The sequence below is a fragment of the Crocodylus siamensis genome, chromosome 1, assembly GCF_052110815.1.
Source record: "Crocodylus siamensis isolate JL-2025a chromosome 1, ASM5211081v1, whole genome shotgun sequence".
Lineage (NCBI taxonomy): Eukaryota > Metazoa > Chordata > Crocodylia > Crocodylidae > Crocodylus > Crocodylus siamensis.
In genome coordinates, this window is record NC_143395.1 from 162,386,564 (window position 1) to 162,405,420 (window position 18,857).

At 45.4% G+C, this 18,857-nt stretch overlaps 1 long non-coding RNA gene across 1 annotated transcript in view; it reads left to right on the top strand.

The window, feature by feature from the left end:
- Positions 1-3,982: 3,982 nt before the first annotated feature.
- Positions 3,983-18,857, top strand: part of LOC149873576 (uncharacterized) — a 76,361-nt gene continuing 61,486 nt past the window's right edge. Inside the window, exon 1 of the long non-coding RNA XR_016442333.1 lies at positions 3,983-4,017. This is a non-coding gene — a long non-coding RNA (uncharacterized LOC149873576). The remainder of the gene's footprint in view (positions 4,018-18,857) is intronic.

The window sequence follows — 18,857 nt, forward strand, 5'->3', positions numbered from 1 at the left end:
ATTTCATTGCTTATCTGAACACTTGGGAGTTGGGTGTCAAAGAGGAAACATACAGAACTGTTTTTCTTTTCAATAGAATAAGTAGGGAGAAATTGCCTGCTTATCCATTAAATGAGTAGACACAGTCAGTGGATACTTCTGTTATTGCTCAATGTCAGCACAGCTGAAGAATATTCTTTTCACTCTGTATAAGATAGCACATGAAGATCTGGAGATTGTAAAACAGAAGCCTTTATAGTGCATTGTAGGCCTCTGTGAAGTAGCTAGTATTTGCTTCGGATTTGGCCGATTTGGGGGACAGTGATTCGATTTGGTGATTTGAATCACTGTCCTGTATTGATTTGGCCTAATCTGATTCAGAGATTCGGCTGTTGCTGAATCTCCAAATCTCCGATTCAGGCAGGCCAGGCCCATCCCAGTAATGGCTGCCCTGCCTGCCCCAGCTCCCAGCACTAGTTTAAAAAAAAAGCCCTGACTCACCGGCTGCTGCCGTGTAAAGGGTGGTGATCCCTGCTGCTTTCCCACTGCCCCACTGTACAAGCCCCCTGACACCCTTCTGTCCCAGCCCCCTCTGCCCCCCAAGGCTGCCCCACCCGCCATGGCTCTGGCCCCTTAAGAAAAAAAAGACAGAGAAAACCCCGGCCTCACTGTCCCTGTTGGCAGGGGGGCAATCCCTGCTTCCCTGCGCCATGTGGAGCACTCTTTCATGAGCCCTCTGAAGCCCTGAGGCTCCTGCAGGAGCGGTAAGTCCCGGGGCTTTTCTGTTTTTTTTTCTTAGGGGGCCAGAGCCCTGGGAGGCAGGGCAGCCGGGGGGGGGGGGGGCTGGGGGAGCAAGAGGGAGTTGCGGGGCTTGTGCATCATCCCCACACAGTGGGGGACACTGGGGATCACCCCCCCCCCCCCATCCTGCAGCACCCAATGAGCACTGGGGCATTTTTTTAAAATGCCGGGAACTGGGGTGGGTGGGGCACCCATAGGGGGGTTGGGGGAGCAGGGAGGGGCTGGGGGCTGACAGGGGTCCCTCCATGGTTACCTCCCCCCCTCCCCTAGCTGCCCTCCTCCACCCCCAATTCTTACGAGCTTGGAGTAGCTGCAGCTCCCCACAGCAGCCACCAGGGACTGGCCAAATCATTAAAGCTCTCCAAATCTTTGGAAGAGATTTAATGAGCTTTGAATTGATTTGGACCTTTAAATTGGTCCCCTGATTCAATTCAGATTCAGAGATTCGGCCACCAAATCGGGCCGAATCTCCTCCAAATCGAATCAGTACCTGAAGCTTCGCACAGCCCTAGTGCATTACTGTTGGGGTACTGTGATGATGAGGCTGACATAAAGTAACAAGTAAAGGCATTAGGATGACCCTTTAGATTATGTCTCAGTTCTGGTTTCCTCATATCGACCAGGTCTGTAGAGATGTTGGCCAGACCTTCTGCTGTCATGGTGTAGTACACAGGCAGATATCTCCACGTACGAGTGATTCTTGGACTTGCTACAGTTTGGTCAATATGTCACCCCCCTGGTGGCAAGGATTAAAAAGGAGCTATGGCCTATTAAGGGCAAAGTTGATTTAATTTTTAACTCGGTATTGGCTCATAGGTATGTTGCTGCCACTAGCTGGGCAGGAATAGGACAGTCTCTGAACACTGCTCCCAGGGTCATATGCTGCATGTGGGATTGAGCTGGTATAAATACACATTTACTTAATTAGCGGAAGGTTTTAACGTTCTCAGTCTTTCTCAGCACTATTGTTGCTGGGAGGCATTACAATATGAAGCTGAAAGCACGTACTGCATCCCAACCATAAATCTTTAATCAGATGTGGGGCCTAGTCTTGATCACATTTAAACTGGAGCAGATTGGATGCAACTCCATTGAAGTCAGTGGAATAAAATGGATGCAAAACCAGTGTGAAATCAAAACCAGTTCTCTCTGTTCTAAAAAGAGAGATCAGCAGTGAAAGCAACAGACATCACATAATTAGCAAATAATAGATATATTTCCTTGTCCAGGATATTGATTGCTCTACATTTTTGCATCTGTATATTGTTTCCAGGTGAAATTGGCCTTGTGCTGCCTATAAAGTTGAACTCCAGGGTTTCTTTGTAAAGTCCTATGGAAATCTTCTGAGTCCTCTAGCCTGCTATTCCCTGGAACCTCCCTACAGGCCACTCAGAACGCAGCTAGTAAAAACACTCTTCCTATCAGTCTGACTGCATCACTGGCTCCCTCACACCTTCACTGCTAGGTATAGGCCCAGCCTATACATCTGCCCTCATCTCTTATTACATTCCCTAACCCACCTGCTGGGCTCATTTGTGGCACCACCCTCAAGGCTTCTCTCATTGATGTCCCCTTTCCTTTTTCCATGAGCTTTCAAGTGCCCTTTCAAATTCAATTCAGCAAACCATTATACTCCCCTGATTCAAAGCTATATAAAGAACACTTCTCCCATGATGGCTTTGGGGAATTACTGCATCATTATGTCCCAAAATATCCATGTTAAATACATGAATAGGCAGAGCCCAACCATCCTCTTGGTTTTCCAGTTTTCTCTGGTTTCTGTCTTTGACACTGTAACATTTTGGGGTCAGGATCTGACTTTTTTTACATTGCTCAGTTCAAACCCCAAGAGTAGGCAACTAATGCATAGTAAAAATAGTAATAAAGAGAGTCCCACATTGTGGGATTAGATGTTTAGGCACAATATCTTTTGCTTATCTCTTCAGGGTTTCACTGAATAAACTGAGCTTGAGGTCAAAAAGGAATTGCTGTCTGGATTTCTGACCTGGGAAAGGAAGGGGGCCCAGTTAACTTTTTCAATAGCAAGGACAAGGACACAACAGAAACAGTTACATCTGCTAGACTCCAAGGAATGTGTCATAAGGGGCTTGATTGACCCTGAGCCCTGGTTTAATTGGGCTGACCTGCAACAGCATCTCAGTAGCTGGATACTTTTGTTTGTGCTGCCAACGTGGGCCCTATAATCTCTGCTTTCATCCCAGTCTTGATTGTCTCACAAAAAATGAAGTCTTTGGACCTACCAGGTGAGAAAAAAATATCTGGGAGCTGAACATAATTCATGGTGTTTTCAACTCGTATGATGTGCTGAGCTGTCTGATAGCTAGTTGCTCTCGAAGCCCTAGCCCATGTGGAAGGCAGAGGCCTCAAAAGCTCAGCTTTCATTTCTTTCAAAAAGCAAGTTTCTTTCCTTGGTGGTTGTGATATAAGCTTGAAAAGTCAGCCCCTGATGACAGAAAGCAAATAAAAAAATACCTAAATCATTATTGTGTGGTTGGGTATATATGTGTGGTCGTGGTGAACCCGATTCCCCATTATTGAATAGTTGCAGTCAGCAGTATTGAATGCATCACAGTGACGTTTGCCCTAAATACATGCAGAACCTGCCCCATCTCTGGTTTCTGAACTCTTTGGTTCTCCTCAGCGGGTTGTTAACTCTGAAACCTAGTTGTGACAGTTTAAATGGCAAAACTGCTGTCATTTCAGTGCATCTGAGAGAAGGAAGAGGAACAATCTGATTCTAAAAGTCTATACATCTTATTGTGTACATGATATGAATTGAGGACAAAGCTCAAGAAAACACAACTGCTACTTTTTTACTAATTCAATCCTCCTTTGAAGCCCGGGGCACCTTTGGTGATCCATTTTTGTTTTTGTTAGAGCAAACAAAAGTTTCTCAGTGTAATCCAGATTTCCCTTTAACTGGACTGTATTTTTAAAAGCATATCCTGGTTCTGATTCTGCTCCTACTGAAGGCAGTGAGTGTTTTGCTTTCACAATGGAAACTGGATTGGCTCATTGCCTTAGGTTCTTACTTTGCTGCCTGTGTAGCCTCAGAGGAAACCAGAAAGACTGTTAAAAGGACGTGGGCAGCAGAAGCCAACTTATTGGGGCTGCATATTGCTTTCCATCCCCTGTTGAGTGTGGAAAGAAAAATACAGCCTCTCCCAGAAAAAAGAAAAAAGAAAAGGGGAAAGAAAAGAGATTCAAGTTGGTTGGGTGAGTCTGGTAGTTTTGAAAAGCCACAGAGCGCATAGAGGAAAATATAGAGGGAAACCAAAATACAGAAGCTTTTGTATAATGCCAGCAATTTTCCCTTTCTTCTCTGGGAAAGATGAAGCATGAATGTGCAGTATTAGGATTTGCTCTTTCAAATGGCTGAGTCAAATGCTGTCTAAATTGCAAAGAGTGACACAGAGAAATGAAGGACACATAATGACAATATTTTGTCATTCTTCTCTGGGACTAGATGGATGTGGAAAGGGGAAGAAAAAATTGCATTAGGATTCAGATAGGATTTTGATAGCAGCTATTAAATGAGATTTAAGGGTTATTTTTAAACTTAAGCCATGGGTGCTACTCTAAGCATGAGTCGACTGGTAAATAATTTGAATTTTTTCTTTCTTGTGTTCCCAGAGACATGTTTATTATATATTCTGGATCCAAGAACTTGAGAGAGAGAAAGAGAGAGAGAGAGAACAAGTAGTCTGCTATCTACACGGGCAGAATACATCACCACAAAGCAGCAGCAGTTACTCATGCTTCAGCAGAAACATGCTTTGTAAAATCTCCTTTGCCTGCTTTCCTCTGAGCCAGTGAACAGAGGAGATTTTATCAGGATTGGGTCTTCCACAATATCTAGCAAAAAAAAGGTTCTTATTCTAGATAGCATTTTGGGGTGCTATGGCAAGGCACGTAGTAATGATGAACTGTAGAACATGGATAGTGTGCTTGGCACTGTGTAAGACACCACAGACTCAGTAGAAAGACTCCTTCTGGCTTCAGGGGACTTTGGATTAGGGCCTGGTCTACATAGTTCCAGAGATCTGCAGGCAAGGGAAATACTGCTGAGCTGCACTGCACACTTTGGAGCTGGAGCTGAGTCAGAGCTGCCCGAAACTGTGTGGTTATTTTGATCTAAGTCTTGGCTCAGCCTGTGATAGATGGAAGATCCAGAGACAATGTTTGAATTTAGATCTGAATTTACCCAAAGCTCAAGGGTGTTTGGATCCAGGGTTACACTGCTTCTGCAGTTAAGTGGTGCCTAAGTGCTGAGGAGGGGAAAATCTACCCAATGTGCGTAGAAAGGGGCTTGTTTGTCTGATACTGAACTAGGTAGAGTAAGCCACTTTCCAAAGCATAGTACCAGATCTGATAGGACTGTGAACATTTGAGTTGCAGAAGAACAACTAGATGACTGGTTCCCAGTGTTTTTCTGTGCCAACCTCACTTCTGAGCTTGTGATCCCATTAATAATCCAAGCCCCACTGCTCTAACTGAATTTCTATGGAGATCATGCCCCCACTTTTCCATGCCATGATCCCATTTGGGGTCACAGTCCCCATTTGGGGAACTGCTGTATTAGATCATTGCACCTAATCTCTACAAGACTGACCCAACAGCCATTTTTTGTAATGTGAAGTATCTTTCTTTTAACAGACAGCACTGGAATGGCATTGGCCCTCTTTGCTACCATATTGAGTTGCAATCTTGCCTTTGATTTACTCTTTCAGGGCTACTAATTCCCAGACTTCTCCAGCATCTCTGTAACTGTGCACATGTTAAATATAGCACTAAACTTCTGAAGCAGGAACTTTTTGTAGCAGATGCATCATCTTTGTAGTGCCACAACCAACCTAAATGTGTGCACACTCACTTTCTGTAGTGTTATAAGGGCATGTTTAGCCCTACAAAAATAACATGTGCTCTAGCCCCTGTCATCTGTCAATTATATTCCTCAAGATGAAGTTGCCCATGTGGAATTTGGATTTTGTTTCTGAATTCTCAAGCATCTTTTGTATGTTCATCTCCTGGTTATGGTCCTCCATAGAGTTCACAGGATCATAGGAGAGTAGGGCTGGAAGAGACCACATGAGGTCATCTAGTTCAGCCCCTGGTTTCAGGCAGGATCATGCCTAACAAAGAATCCCAGCCAAGTGTCTGTCTAACCTGCTCTTGAACACTTTCAGGGATGGAGATTTTACAATTTCTAGCTAGCTTGTTCCAATGCTTGAGCACCCTCATAGTCTGCCTCCATCCTCTTTGTGATCACTTTTCAAGTATTTGAAGTCACTATCAAATTCTCCCCTTAGTCTTCTCTTCTCCAGACTAAATAAACCTACAGTGGTAGCTGTAAGTAAATCATCTTCTGAATGTAGATCTTTTTTAAAATTTGAACACAGTTTTTATAAATCAGCTCTGATCTTTCCAAGCATATTTATGATCAGATCCAGCGGTCAAATTTACCTGGCAAGATTTTCCTCTGGACCCCCACTGTTCCTTATTGCTTGTGGTTCATTAGACACGTGCAGCAGATACTATTTTTGCCGCTGCCAGTAGCTTGAATAAGAGGATGCTCAAGGTATTTTTCAGTGTTTTTCCACCCCAACAATTGCTCTTAATTAGGAGACAGTAAGGGCTGAAGCACTGGTTGAGTGCTACATATGTCTGAATGCCACAATGTGACTCCTGGCTTTGCTGATCTCTGTGTCTGTGGATGAGCAAAGTTAACAGCATCTTTTGCTTTCCAAGCAGCTCTTTTAAGCTTTCATTCTCTGGCTATGGTTTAGTGTTAACTGACAATGCTCTCCTTCCCAGACCTTGTATAATGAAGGTCTGAAACATTATAAAGAAAAGTCTATCTTTCTTCCTCTCTTTTGCTCTTTCTCATTTCACTGCTTTTGAAAAGAACCCAGAAGTGCACTATCTCAGCATTAAACAGAAAATGAAGAATTACCTTAGTTTTCCCACAAAGGATCCTGTTTGTTCTAGTCTCTTGGCTTTATCCAGCTATTTTATTTATAGCTACTTGCAGTTGCCTCAGCCACTTGACGTTAATGCTGTTACATCATCATTGCCATCATCGTCATCATCCCTACCCTGGGGAGCATATAGCAGCTGCTATTAAAGGCCCTGGAACTGGGATCTTTTGAAAACCTGGGGAAAAAGCCCTGCAGCATAAAATCATTAAGAGGGCAAGATAAAAGTGCTAGCCAGAACACCTTCACGCTGGATGATTCCTCACGAGAGAGGCTGCAGTGTTCTGCTTTTCACTGTATGCCTCATCTAGACTGAAGACTTGCCTCAGTTTTAGCTATGGGTGCAGCTTCACCTGTGCAGACCCCTAGGGTTTCAGCCAGAGGTAAACTCACTGCTGTGAGAGGTATCTCTGCCTGCCAAACACGGGGCTATCCTGGAGCAGCTACCAGCAATGGCTGAAATTGGAGCAGGTCCCCAGGCTTGACAAAGCCCAGGCATTAGAGGCAACTGTGCCACTGAAGCCTTTGCCCTTTTCAGCTCAATAATCAAGCAAGCATCAAATAAAACACACAGATAGTTCATCCCAGCTCTGTGCACCCTCCCTGCTAATTACCCTCCTACTCAGGCAGGAAGAACTGGAAGTCCTTGCACAGTCACAAAGCTATGACGTGATTGCAATACCAGAGACTTTGTGGGAGCTCACATGACTGGGGCACTGTCATGGATGGGTACAAACTGTTCAGGAATGGCAGGCAGGGGACAAAACAAGGAGTTGCACTTTATGTCAAAGAGCCATATGATTGCTCAGAGCTCCAGTATGAAACTGGGGATACACCTGTTGAAAGGCTGGGCTAGGGACAGAGGGGAGAACAATGAGGATGATGTCGTGGTGGGGGTCTGCTATAGACCACCAGACCAGGAGGAAGTGGCGGTCAAACAGCTGGTGGAAGTTTCCTGATCACAAGCCCTGGTTCTCATGGAGGACCTCAAGCACCTTGATGTCTGCTGGGAGACCAATACAGCAGTGCACAGGCAATCCAGAAAGTTTCTGCAGAGTGTTAAGACAAACTCCTCGTGCAAGTGCTAGAGCGGCCAACTAGGGGCTGTGCTCTTCTTGACCTGCTGCTCACAAACAGGGAAGAATTGGTGGAGAACAGGTAGCAGTGACCAAAAGATGACTGAGTTCAGGATCCTGAGGAAAGGAAGGAAGGAGAGCAGCAGAGTAAGGACCCTGGACTTCAGAAAAGCAGACTTTGACTTGCTCAAGGAACTCATGGGCAGGATCTCCTGGGAAACTAGTCCAGGAGAGCTTGAAAGAAGCTTTACTGAGAGTGCAGGAGCAAACCATCCTGATGTCCGGTAAAACTAGCAGGTGTGGCAGAAGACCAGGTTGGCTTAGGAGGGAATTATTCAGTCACAAAAAGGAAGCTTATAAAAAGTGGCAACTTGAACAAACAGTTAGGGAGGGGTATGAGAGTATTGCTTGGGCATGTGGGGATGAAGTTGGGAAGGCCAAAGCACAGTTGGAGTTGAAGCTAGCAAGGGATGTGAAGGGGAACAAGAAGGGTTTCTACAAGTATGCCAGAAACAAAAGGAGGATCAGGGAAAGTATGGGTCCCTTACTGAATGGGAGAGGCAACCTAATGACAAGAGGATGCAGAAAAGGCTGAAATACTCAGTGCCTTTTTCATCTCAGTCTTTACACGCAAGGTCAGCTCCCAGACTACTGCACCAGGCAGCACAGTTTGGGGAGGAGGTGAACAGCCAATAGTAGTGAAAGAACAGGTGAGGGACTACCTAGAAAATCTGGACATAGACAAGTCCATGGAGCTGGATGGGAAGCACCTGAAGCTGCTGAGGGAGTTGGCTGGTGTGATTGCAGAGCTGCTGACCATGATCTTTGAAACTCGTGGTTATCAGGAGAGGTCCTGGATGATTTGAAAATGGCAAACATAGTGCCTATTTAAGAAAGGGAAAAAGGAGGATCCAGGGAACTACAGACCAGTCAGCCTCACCTCAGTCCCAGGAAAGGTCATGGAGCAGATATTCAAGGAATCCATTTCTAAGGACTTGGAGGAGAAGGTGATTAGGAACAGTCGGCATGGATTCACCAAGGGCAAGTCATACCTGACCACCTGATTGCCTTCAGTGATGAGGTGACTGGTTCTTTTGATGCGGGGAGACCAGTGGATGTGGTGTACCTTGATGCGGTGTACTCTTGATGCACTCTCCCAGGCAAGCTAAGGAAGTATAGGCTGAATGAGTGGAGTGTAATGTGGGTAGAAAACTGGCCGGAGCATCGGGCTCAGAGCAGTAATCAATAGCTCAACTTCTAGTTGGCAGCTGGTATCAAGTGGAGTGCTCCAGGGGTTGGCCCTGGGGCCAGTCTTATTCCATGTCTTCATCAGTGATCTGGAAGATGGCATAGAGTGCACCCTCAGCATGTTTGCAGATGACACCAAGCTGGGGGTTGTAGTAGACTCACTGGAGGGTAGGACTAGGATTCAGAGTGACCTAGACAAATTGGAGGATTGGGCCAAAAGGAATCTCATGATGTTCAGTGAGGACAAGTGCAAAGCCCTGCACTTAGGGCAGAACAGTTCTGTGCACCAGTACAGGCTGGGGGCTGACTGGTTGGGCAGGAGCAGCAAAAAAGGACCTGGAGTTACAGTGGTCAATAAGCTGAATATAAGCCAACAGTATGCCCTTGTTGCTAAGAAGGCTAACAACGTACTGGGCTGTACTGATAGGTGTGTTGCCAGCAGATCAAGGGAAGTGATCCTTCACCTCTATTCAGCACTGGTGAGGCCACATCTGGAGTATTGTGTTCAGTTTTGCCCCCCCCCCAGTACAGACAGGATGTGGACAAATTGGAGAAAGTCCAGTGGAGGGCAACAAAAATGGTGAGGGGGTGGGCAAATGATTTATGAGGAGAAGCCGAGGGAACTGGGTTTATTTAATCTAGAGACGAGAAGACTGAGGATGGATTTAATAGCAGCCTTCAACGACCTGAGGTGGGGTTTAAAAGAGGATGGAGCTGGACTGCTCTCAGTGGTGGCAGATGACAGAACAAGGAGCAAGGGTCTCAAGTTGCAGCAAGGGAAGTTTAGGTAAGATATTAGGAAAAATTTTCTGAGTAGGAGGGTGGTGCAGCACTAGAATAGGTTACCCAGAGATGTGTTGGACTCTCCATCCTTGGAGTTTTTTTAAGACCCAGCTAGTCAAAGCCTTGGCTGGGGTGATCTAGTTGGGGACAGTCCTGTTTTGAGCAGGGGGTTGGACTAGATGATCTCCTGAGGTCCCTTCCAACCCTCATTTTCTATGATTCTCTGATTCTATTGCCTCTGTCTTTTAAATGAAGATCTCTGTGAGGGAATTAGCTACTATTTCCATGTCCTGTACTGAGTAGTTTCCAAGGTGGGAGTGGATTCACCACCTTTACTAAGGTGCCAGCACTTAAGCAACTGCAGCAGGTACAACAGGGAAACTTTCAAAAATACCTGACAGTAATGATTACATGTGATTGACAGAGCCAGCTTTAGAAAAAATGGTGCTCTGGGTGAACTTGTTGTATTTTAGTACTCACCCCCAGGTCAGCAGTGCTGCTGCAGGCAAAGGCAGAGACAGGCAGGCAGGGGCACAGTCTAGTGGAGTGGCAAAGCTGCTCAGTACACCAGCCAGGTTGGTGGGCAGGCACTGCTGCCTGGTCTGCCTCCTCCTGAGCAGCAGCTGGAGGTGGGAGGCAGGCTGGGCTGAGCACTGCTCCTCCTGCCTGGGGCAGGGATCAGCCAGGGCAGGGGTGGGGTGGGGTGGGGCGGGGGAGTGCACTGCTGTGAGCACAGGCTGCTCACGTGTGTGTGTGTGTGTTTGGTGCCTCCCCTGACCATGGCACCCTGGGCAGTCTTTTAGGGTCAGCTCTGGTGATGGATCTCACCAAGGCCAACAATAGGCCTAGAACCAACAGACTGTCAGCTCTAACAATATAAGCTGCTGTCTTTTGAGCTAATGGATTCAAACAACTTGCTAGATGCAGTAGCCAGCTCCTACTCTACATAAGGGATGTAACTATTATAGAGTACCGCCTTTTGCGTGTTATGGACCACAGCCTTAGCACTGGGCACAGAGCTTGGTATATGTATGCAGATAAGGAAGGTTATGCTGCCCCAGTTAAGTATCTGGCCTAAAGCTGCTATTGCTAAAGCTGGTCTTTGAAGCTACCCTTTTATGCACAGCTGCAACTGGGACTGCCTGGTAATAAAACCTGCAACACAGACTTCCCCTAAGGGATCAGAGGAAAGTAGTGAGAAATGAAATAGCCAGAAAACATGACAGAAATGAGGGGGAAAGATGGGGAAAGACAAATCTATGAGCAAGGGCCCTTCAGCTACTGGTAGCATTTCAAGACCTATTTTCCCCTGTGACCACATGAATTTATGGAAGTTCCCTAAAGGAATTTTGTGCAGAAGGACAAGAAAGAGTAAGAGTCCAACGCACTCTGGCCTTTTAGAGCTTTTTTTCAGACAAAACTTCTTTGAAGGCCATGACCAAAATCCTGAACTCTGCACACACAAACACACATGCCTCGTTATAGTTATTATTAGATTTAGTCTATGGCAGTGCCCGCAAGGGGCCTGGTACTTCCCAGATATGGAAGGGCTCACGGTGCCTGCAACAAAGTGCTCCCAGTGTGACCCATGAAACTAGACAGAGGGAGTGGGGAGCACAACACAGAAGTAGGATAGTCAAGGGCAATGTCTGCAGTATATTTTGGTCACACACCCCACCCTTTGCCCAAGTGCTGTATCAAGGGTTTTATAAGCTTGTTTATTTCTTACAGGCTTCATAGCAGACATGGAGCTTGAGAAAGAGGCTAGCCAATGAAAGGGTAGAAGCCTGGTGCATTAAATTGGTTTTTTATGACAGGGTTCACACATTTGGCAGTAGCAGAGGGGGCTCGCAGCACCAAGAAAAGAGAGGAGTTGGGAGGGGCAGTATGGCAGGCCAGTGCTGTGCAAAGCCTCAGAAGTGGTAATGGGATTTAGCTTGATTTTGATGTCATACAGAAGGGGAGGCAAGGGGAAGACTCACACAAGTGAGGTGTGTGAGCCACGGGTTGGGAAGATGACCTGGGCAAACACATGTTTTATGATCTCAGAGCGGGGGTTGATAGGGCCATCAGGCAGTCTAGAGGGGAAGTGGTCAATGTAATCAAGGCCAGAGTTGAGGATCAGCGTTTTTGTTCTCTGCACAAACAGGGAAGGTCAGAACTGTCCCCTGGCGTCAGGCAGGTCACATCGCAGAAGGCAATGGTTTTTTTTTTACAACAAGCTTTGCTCAGACCCAACCCGTGATATTACCGTAACTGAAGTCTGCCTCAGTCTGATTGGAATTAAAGCAGAGCAGGACTTTAGAAGCTGGCCTATATATAATAATAAATTGTGGTGTTTGATATGATTCAAATCTGTGGCATGAGTTCTGAGGAGCTCAATTTTTTCCCAAATTCCCATTAATGTTGATAGATTTGTGAAGACAGTGTTTCAGATTGTCTCCTGTGAGAGAAGATGGGATGTGACAGGCTATTAGGGAACCTGTTATAAATTCACAGATCCTCAAACTTTTCTGGCCTCAGTGCAAGTTAAAGTAACCTGTAGGATGCAGGAACTTATGAAAAGAAGCAAAGATCTCTCAGACTCAGAGATTGCACACTAACTGTGAGTGGGTGAATAGAGGACCTGCCCCCAACAGGGCCCTGCCTGTCTCATAATCCCAGCATTGGAAGAAAGGCACAGAAAGGACAGGAGCTGGTTCCTCTGGAGTTGCAGTTCCTGAGAGAGACCCACACCTGGGGAAGTCTCAACCATGCAGCTGTGGCTGTGTTCAGGCCCCTTCGTTCCACTCACCAGCCCCAGATACCTGTCTAGCTAGTGCTGCCTATTTGTCACACGTATTCCTCACCCCTTTGTAATCAGCCCCAAATGCCAAGACAACATACAGATTCCTTATCACCTGTTATCCAAATCCCATATCTTAAAACTGGGATACTCTCTCCTTCTCTCCCATCATTCTGGCATGTGGGCATTGGCTTCTGGATGCATTTATCTGATCTGTGTATTGAATGGTGATGAAGTGACATCACCATGGCAACAGATGTTGATTTCCTGGTTCCTTAGCAACCTGATGTAGTCTGATGTAAAAGATGCGCTTGTTTCCTGTACTGGCAGATCTCCTTTGATGTGTCTGTGAGATCTGGGTTTTAGTTCATTTTTTTTTCTTCCTTTGGCTGTGGCATGACATCAGAAGCATGAGCATGTTGGTTTGTGTGGGGAGGAGGTCACAGTAAAATTAACTCCAATTATAAGTGCTATTGTGCTAAGGGGCCCAAATATACCCAGCTCCTCTTTGGAGGCTTGATAATATTTTATCCTTTATTTATTGTGCCTTTCTGATGTAAAGTAGCCCAGCATAGACAATAAAATGTCTTAAATGGGTTTGTCTCTAAATACACCTCTTCTTTGCTCTGGGAAATGTAGATAATAGTGCACAACTGTACACTATTATTATGTATGGAACATTTGTAAGTGAAAGCATGTTTTGAAAAACAACAGCTAAGTGGAAATCTGCACTTGAGGTCTGTGCTCAAAATTACTGCAGATCGGATATTTGCATACTCAGGTGGTCAGTTAGGGTGCCTGTACACAAGCAGTGAGGCTGCTCTGATGCATTGTAATTACAGCACATCGGAGTAGGCTCGATTAATCAAGTCTGCTGGAACATGGTAATTACACTGCTCCAGCAGCGTCCAGCATCTCATGTATCAGTATCCCCACACTTAAAAATGGTAGTGGAGCCCTTTATCTAAAGCTTGTTCAATAAGCTTTAGATAAAGGGCCCCTGCCTCCTTTTTTAAGTGTGGGGCTGCTGATACACAAGATGCTCTGGGAGTTTTAATTAAAGTGCCCTCCCCCTACTCCCGGAGCATTTGTATAAATGCCCTTAGATGTCATTTGCTCATGTCATGAACATTAAGTATGTGAGTCTTTGTCCCTAGCAGCCCTAGTTGAATAAAACAGGCAGTTGGGAAAGGCTATTTCTTCTTTAATGTAAGCAGAAGCACTGTTATGATTTAAATGCTGAACACAAGTGTAATCTCTGTTGATGACCCAAGCATTCTGGGACTTACAGATTGAAAACTATGTATCTACTAAAGAACAAAGTCAGTTAGTAGGGACTGGAGTAAGAGGCCATATATTATAGTTTTTCAGATAGTCCACTAGACAGAGGCAGGATGACACCATCTCATCAATGTCTTATTAGAGTGTATATTTTTGTACCAGTCTTTGGCATCTAGTTTTTGAAACTCTGGTCCATAGGATCTGGATGAGAATTAGAACTGTAGCAACTGATGATCTATGAAAATATTGCCATGTAAGTGCAGCATTTCAGGCAAATTTTCTGCACTTGCTGGGAAATCCACCCACTGGGATGACCAGCCAGTAGAACAAAAGTTAGACATAGTCCATCATCAAGATTATAGGTGCATAATTTAGATGGCTTAATCTATTTGCAGAACAGGGGGTGCGTCTACATGAGATGCTAGCTGCACGGTAGTCAAATAATACTGCTCTGTTGTGCATCACAACACAAACAGTGCTGATACATTACTGCACGGTATTATTAGGCTACTGCACAATAGAGTCACTAAAAAGGCATTTGTTGGTGCTATTGGAGTAACTCTGTTTACTGCGCGTTTATTACTTGGCTATACAAATACTAAATACATGTGCTGTAACCACTGTGCAGTAGCATCTTGTGTAGACGCACTGACGATCATGCATAAGCAGTGAAATTTCATTTATGCTTTTCTATCAACATGCCTTATGCTCGATCAAGAAAAACAACCTCAGGCTGACATTCAGTATCCATGCTTCTAACTTTTTGATGGGCTTTTCTGTCACAGTGACCAAGATGGGAACAAGTGGTGCTATGGCTTTTATGACGTTGGCCCCTGTGGGGCATCTCATATGATTTAGCACCTGTATATACCCATTAGAAACTTAGTTAATCTGTAAGGTATAAAGCCACCTTGCATTCTACCTTCCAATTTTAAGTCATTCTTGCTGAATTAGAGGTAGTGATTTGCCCTGGCTTAATATCCTATTTGAAATCTGCTAAGTCATCCATTTCCCTGTTTGGATCCAGGACTGTGCTTGTTCTATAAAGTATCTTCTTGAAGCTCACTATTAGATAAGGTAGAGAAAATTATTTTAAACACAAATCTTATCCCCATCCCTATACATTCTGAAAGGCAATAGAGGTGATTTGCGTGCTCATGTATGGGACATAGAGAAATGGACAAACTGGAGGCAGTGTGTAGGGAAGAGCTACAGGCTCTGAATAGAGTAGAAGTGTGCTTCACAAGGTCTTAGGAGCAGAGAGCCAAGAGAAGAGTGGTTGTATGAGCCAGTGATTCCCAACCTTTTTAGGCTGTGGACCAGCGAACTGCAGACCGGAAGTGACTGTGGACCAGTAAACAATGGACCAGCATACTGCAGACTGGTAGCCAACCCTCACTGAGTATAAAAAAGGGTTGGCTGCCGGTCCATAGTATGCCGGTCACTTCCAGACTTCTGGTCTGGCAGCCAACCCTCCTACGGACCGGCAACCAATCCTTTCACAGCCCAGGGGTTGGGAACCTTTGGTATGAGCAATGCACTTCTTAGCTATGTGAATCAAGCACCCTGGCTTGAAGGAACAGGGTTTGTAGGAGTAGAAGACGAGTTCCTGCAGCCTGTTTACTTTTGCTTTGCACACAGAGGAGGAAAGACTGGGTCCTTACTGAATTATCCATGCACCCATCCCCCCAATAACCCTAAAATCCTCTGCTGCCCTTATCTTTTCCACCTTAAAGTTTTTCTCACTTGTTTTTTGGTAAAACTCAGAGTTTTAAAAGAAGTTTTTTGTATTTATTTGCTATTCTGCATTGCCACAGAGACATGTTTTTGGAGCAACCCCTTGCCCTTGCGAATTAACTTAGATTTCTACAAAGTTACACCTCTTGGACTTCTGAGCTAAGTACAGACAGTCAAAAATCCTGAGGCTGAATTGATTCAATCTTTGCAGATTAGTCTAAACTGCATAGATTGAACCACTAAGCAAGTGAACTGACATTCATTTTTGATTCTGGAAATGCAGCCACATGCCTGCAGTGGCCCAGACCAGAAGCCAGGGGGTGCTAGAGCATGCATCCCTGCTTGGCAGGAACAGATAGCTTAGTCCAAGTTTAGCCCACCCACTCTGCAAGTGGTGGGGTGGGGGAGTTTGTGCGGAGGAGGTGCAAAGCATCCTGGGATGTGAGTTAACTTGAATCTGGAGGGGATCTGCAAAAGAAGTTCAATAAATTAGTTAAGTCTGATACTACAGTAAGAGCTGTGTTAACTGGCATTTTACTAACTAGAATACTCTATTAACTGGAATTACCAATATCCCCCAATACAAATCCTCACTTTAGCAACCAGAATATTTGCCAAGTCTATCTGGCATGCATATCAGGTATTTCTGTTATTTACATTAGTTAGTGATGCTGCCAATAGAGGAGCTTCCGCGAGCCCTTCTAGTTGATATCTGCATAAGCAGAGAGAGAAAAAAATGGGGGGCTGAGTGTGTGCACGCACCCCTCCCCCCCACAGGAAAGTCTGCAGGGCAACAGGCAGGGGGAGGGGAAAGGGATCTGTGCAGGGCTGTGTGGGCTGCTGCTGTGGGCTGGGGCCCATATAACTCTCAGATAACCAGCATTTTTAGATAACTGGCACCCCCCTTGCCTCACTCATGCTAGATAGCAAGGCCTTTATTGTACATCCATCCAAGTTTATCTTATACCAATTTCAGCCATTTTGAAAGTGGTTTATGTGCGCTGGACTTCTGTTGTGTTACAGATTTGAACCACTCCAATCACTTATACCGACTACATGTCCCACTATGCAGTCCAGCCAGGGAACCCTGTCCCTAAAGGAGAATGGGGACTTGAAGCTTCAAACTACAAATCTCTTGAGGCATTTTTGAATCAACAGTTTTTGTTTCAGGGGAAAAAAAAATGTTTCTTAACTAACTGTAATTGTAATTTTGCAGGCCTAACCAAATCTCTGCCGTGTCTCCTGTGAGCCCCATTTCTTACCAGGGAAATGACATAGATTCATGCATTACTCTCTGGGGCTGGGCAGGAGGATGCCCTTTGGATATAATTTAAAAAATGAGGCCTTGCCATATTTGTTTATGGGCATTAAAGGCAGAGTAATAGGGCAGGAATTTTCAAGAGTTTCCCCTAATTTGGGTTGTTACCAAGAGAGGGATTTCCAGGATGGCTAAGCATCCGCTGTCCTTATTGACATCAGTATGACCTCCAGGTGCTTAACACTTTTGAAAACTGGGCCTCAGGGGCCTCGGGTTGGATGCCTGAGAGTAACACATATTGTTGAAAATTCTGGCCTGCTGGGTAATGAGATCCCTTTATACACAGAAGTCAGTCAAAGCTTAGGGTACTCAGTGCATTGCAAGTTTGGGCCTTTATGATTATTGCTTCATAATTCATCTTCCAAAAGAACTAGTCAGGCCCCTCTGTGCCCTCAGTAGTTGTTGTTTAAATGTGTTACCACCATCTTCATCATCATTCCATTTCATCCATGCATTTCACTTGGCTAAAGACCTAGCTCTTGTTATCCCTGTATTACAGCCGGGACAACCAAAGAGCAAAGAAACAAGGGGTCCAATTCTTAAACTGGTAGGTCTGATCCGACCTCCCAGTCAGGTAACTAAACTGTCATTGAAATTAGTTGGAATCTAAGATTCCCTAAGTAAGAGTACCTGGCTTGGATTTAGCCCAGAGTGACTTGTCCTGGCTTGCTCAGTCATCGAACAGAAAAGACAGAAACACAATACAGGTCTCCAGAACCCTTAGCAGTGCCCTACCCCCACTGCTGCACTGCCTCTGTGGAAAGAAGCTGCAGTCAACTTAGTATCACAGGCAGCAGATGAACAATGTCTTTACTTGGCTATTTCAGTTGTAAGGTTTTGATTTCCTCCCCTCATTTGTCAGCAGAACTCTATGTTTTCCTGAGGAGCTCTGGGGAGAGACAAGGATTGACCAGTATGCTTGGCTCAGCTGCTTCTCCTAGCCTTCCTGCTGCTAGCTCTGCATTTGCCAAGGGAACTAGACCAGCTGACTTGTCACTCCAGGGAAGCTGGGGACTGCAACTCTACCTTGCCAAGCTTTAGCTCTAGGGCTAAGGACAGACATTCAAAAAGCCTGAGCCTGAATTGATTCAATCTTTGCAGGTTAGTGTAACCTGGCTACACTAAATCAGTTTGTAACCTAGACAGACATCCCAGAAATGCAGGGACATGCCTGCAGTGACTCAGGCTAGAAGCCAGGGGGTGTTAGAGCAGCCCCCCTTTGGTTCTACAGGGCAGAGCTGAGCGGGGTGTGGCCAGGCCCTGGCAGGATGCCCCAGGGAATGTTTATCAACCCTACCTCAGGGTTTATCAACTCATTAAGAAAACAAAGCCTCTCTCCATTAACTAATTGACCTCTTCTTAAATAGCTCTTCCAAGGAAGGGCATTAAGATACCTGTTGATTAGCTCCAAAAAACCTGTCTGCCTCTGTCCACTCCCACAGCACAGGCCATAGCCAGCGTGTGGTCTGCTAGCTAATGCTGAGGTGTCTGCATAAGTTGGGGGTGAGTGAGGAATAATCCTTGCTTAGCAGCGAGAAGCCAGGCAGCTGCTTTGTGCCTGCACGTCTGTGCCAAGCTCCAGCTAGGGGGTGGAAGGAGGGGGAAGCCCTGCAGTGGAGCAGAGAGCCCCGCTCAGCCCAGAGAGCATGCTGGGGGTGCCTGGTGTATCTTAAACCAGCAAAGGATCTGGGACAGACTTTGCATAAACCAGTTTGAGCCAAATCAGTTAAGTCTGATATTGCATTCACCCAGGTTTCTCTCAAACTGGCTTCAGCCATTTTCAAACTGGTTTATGTGCACAGAACATCTTTCCTGTTACAGGTTTAAACCATCACTTAAACCGGGTTATGTGT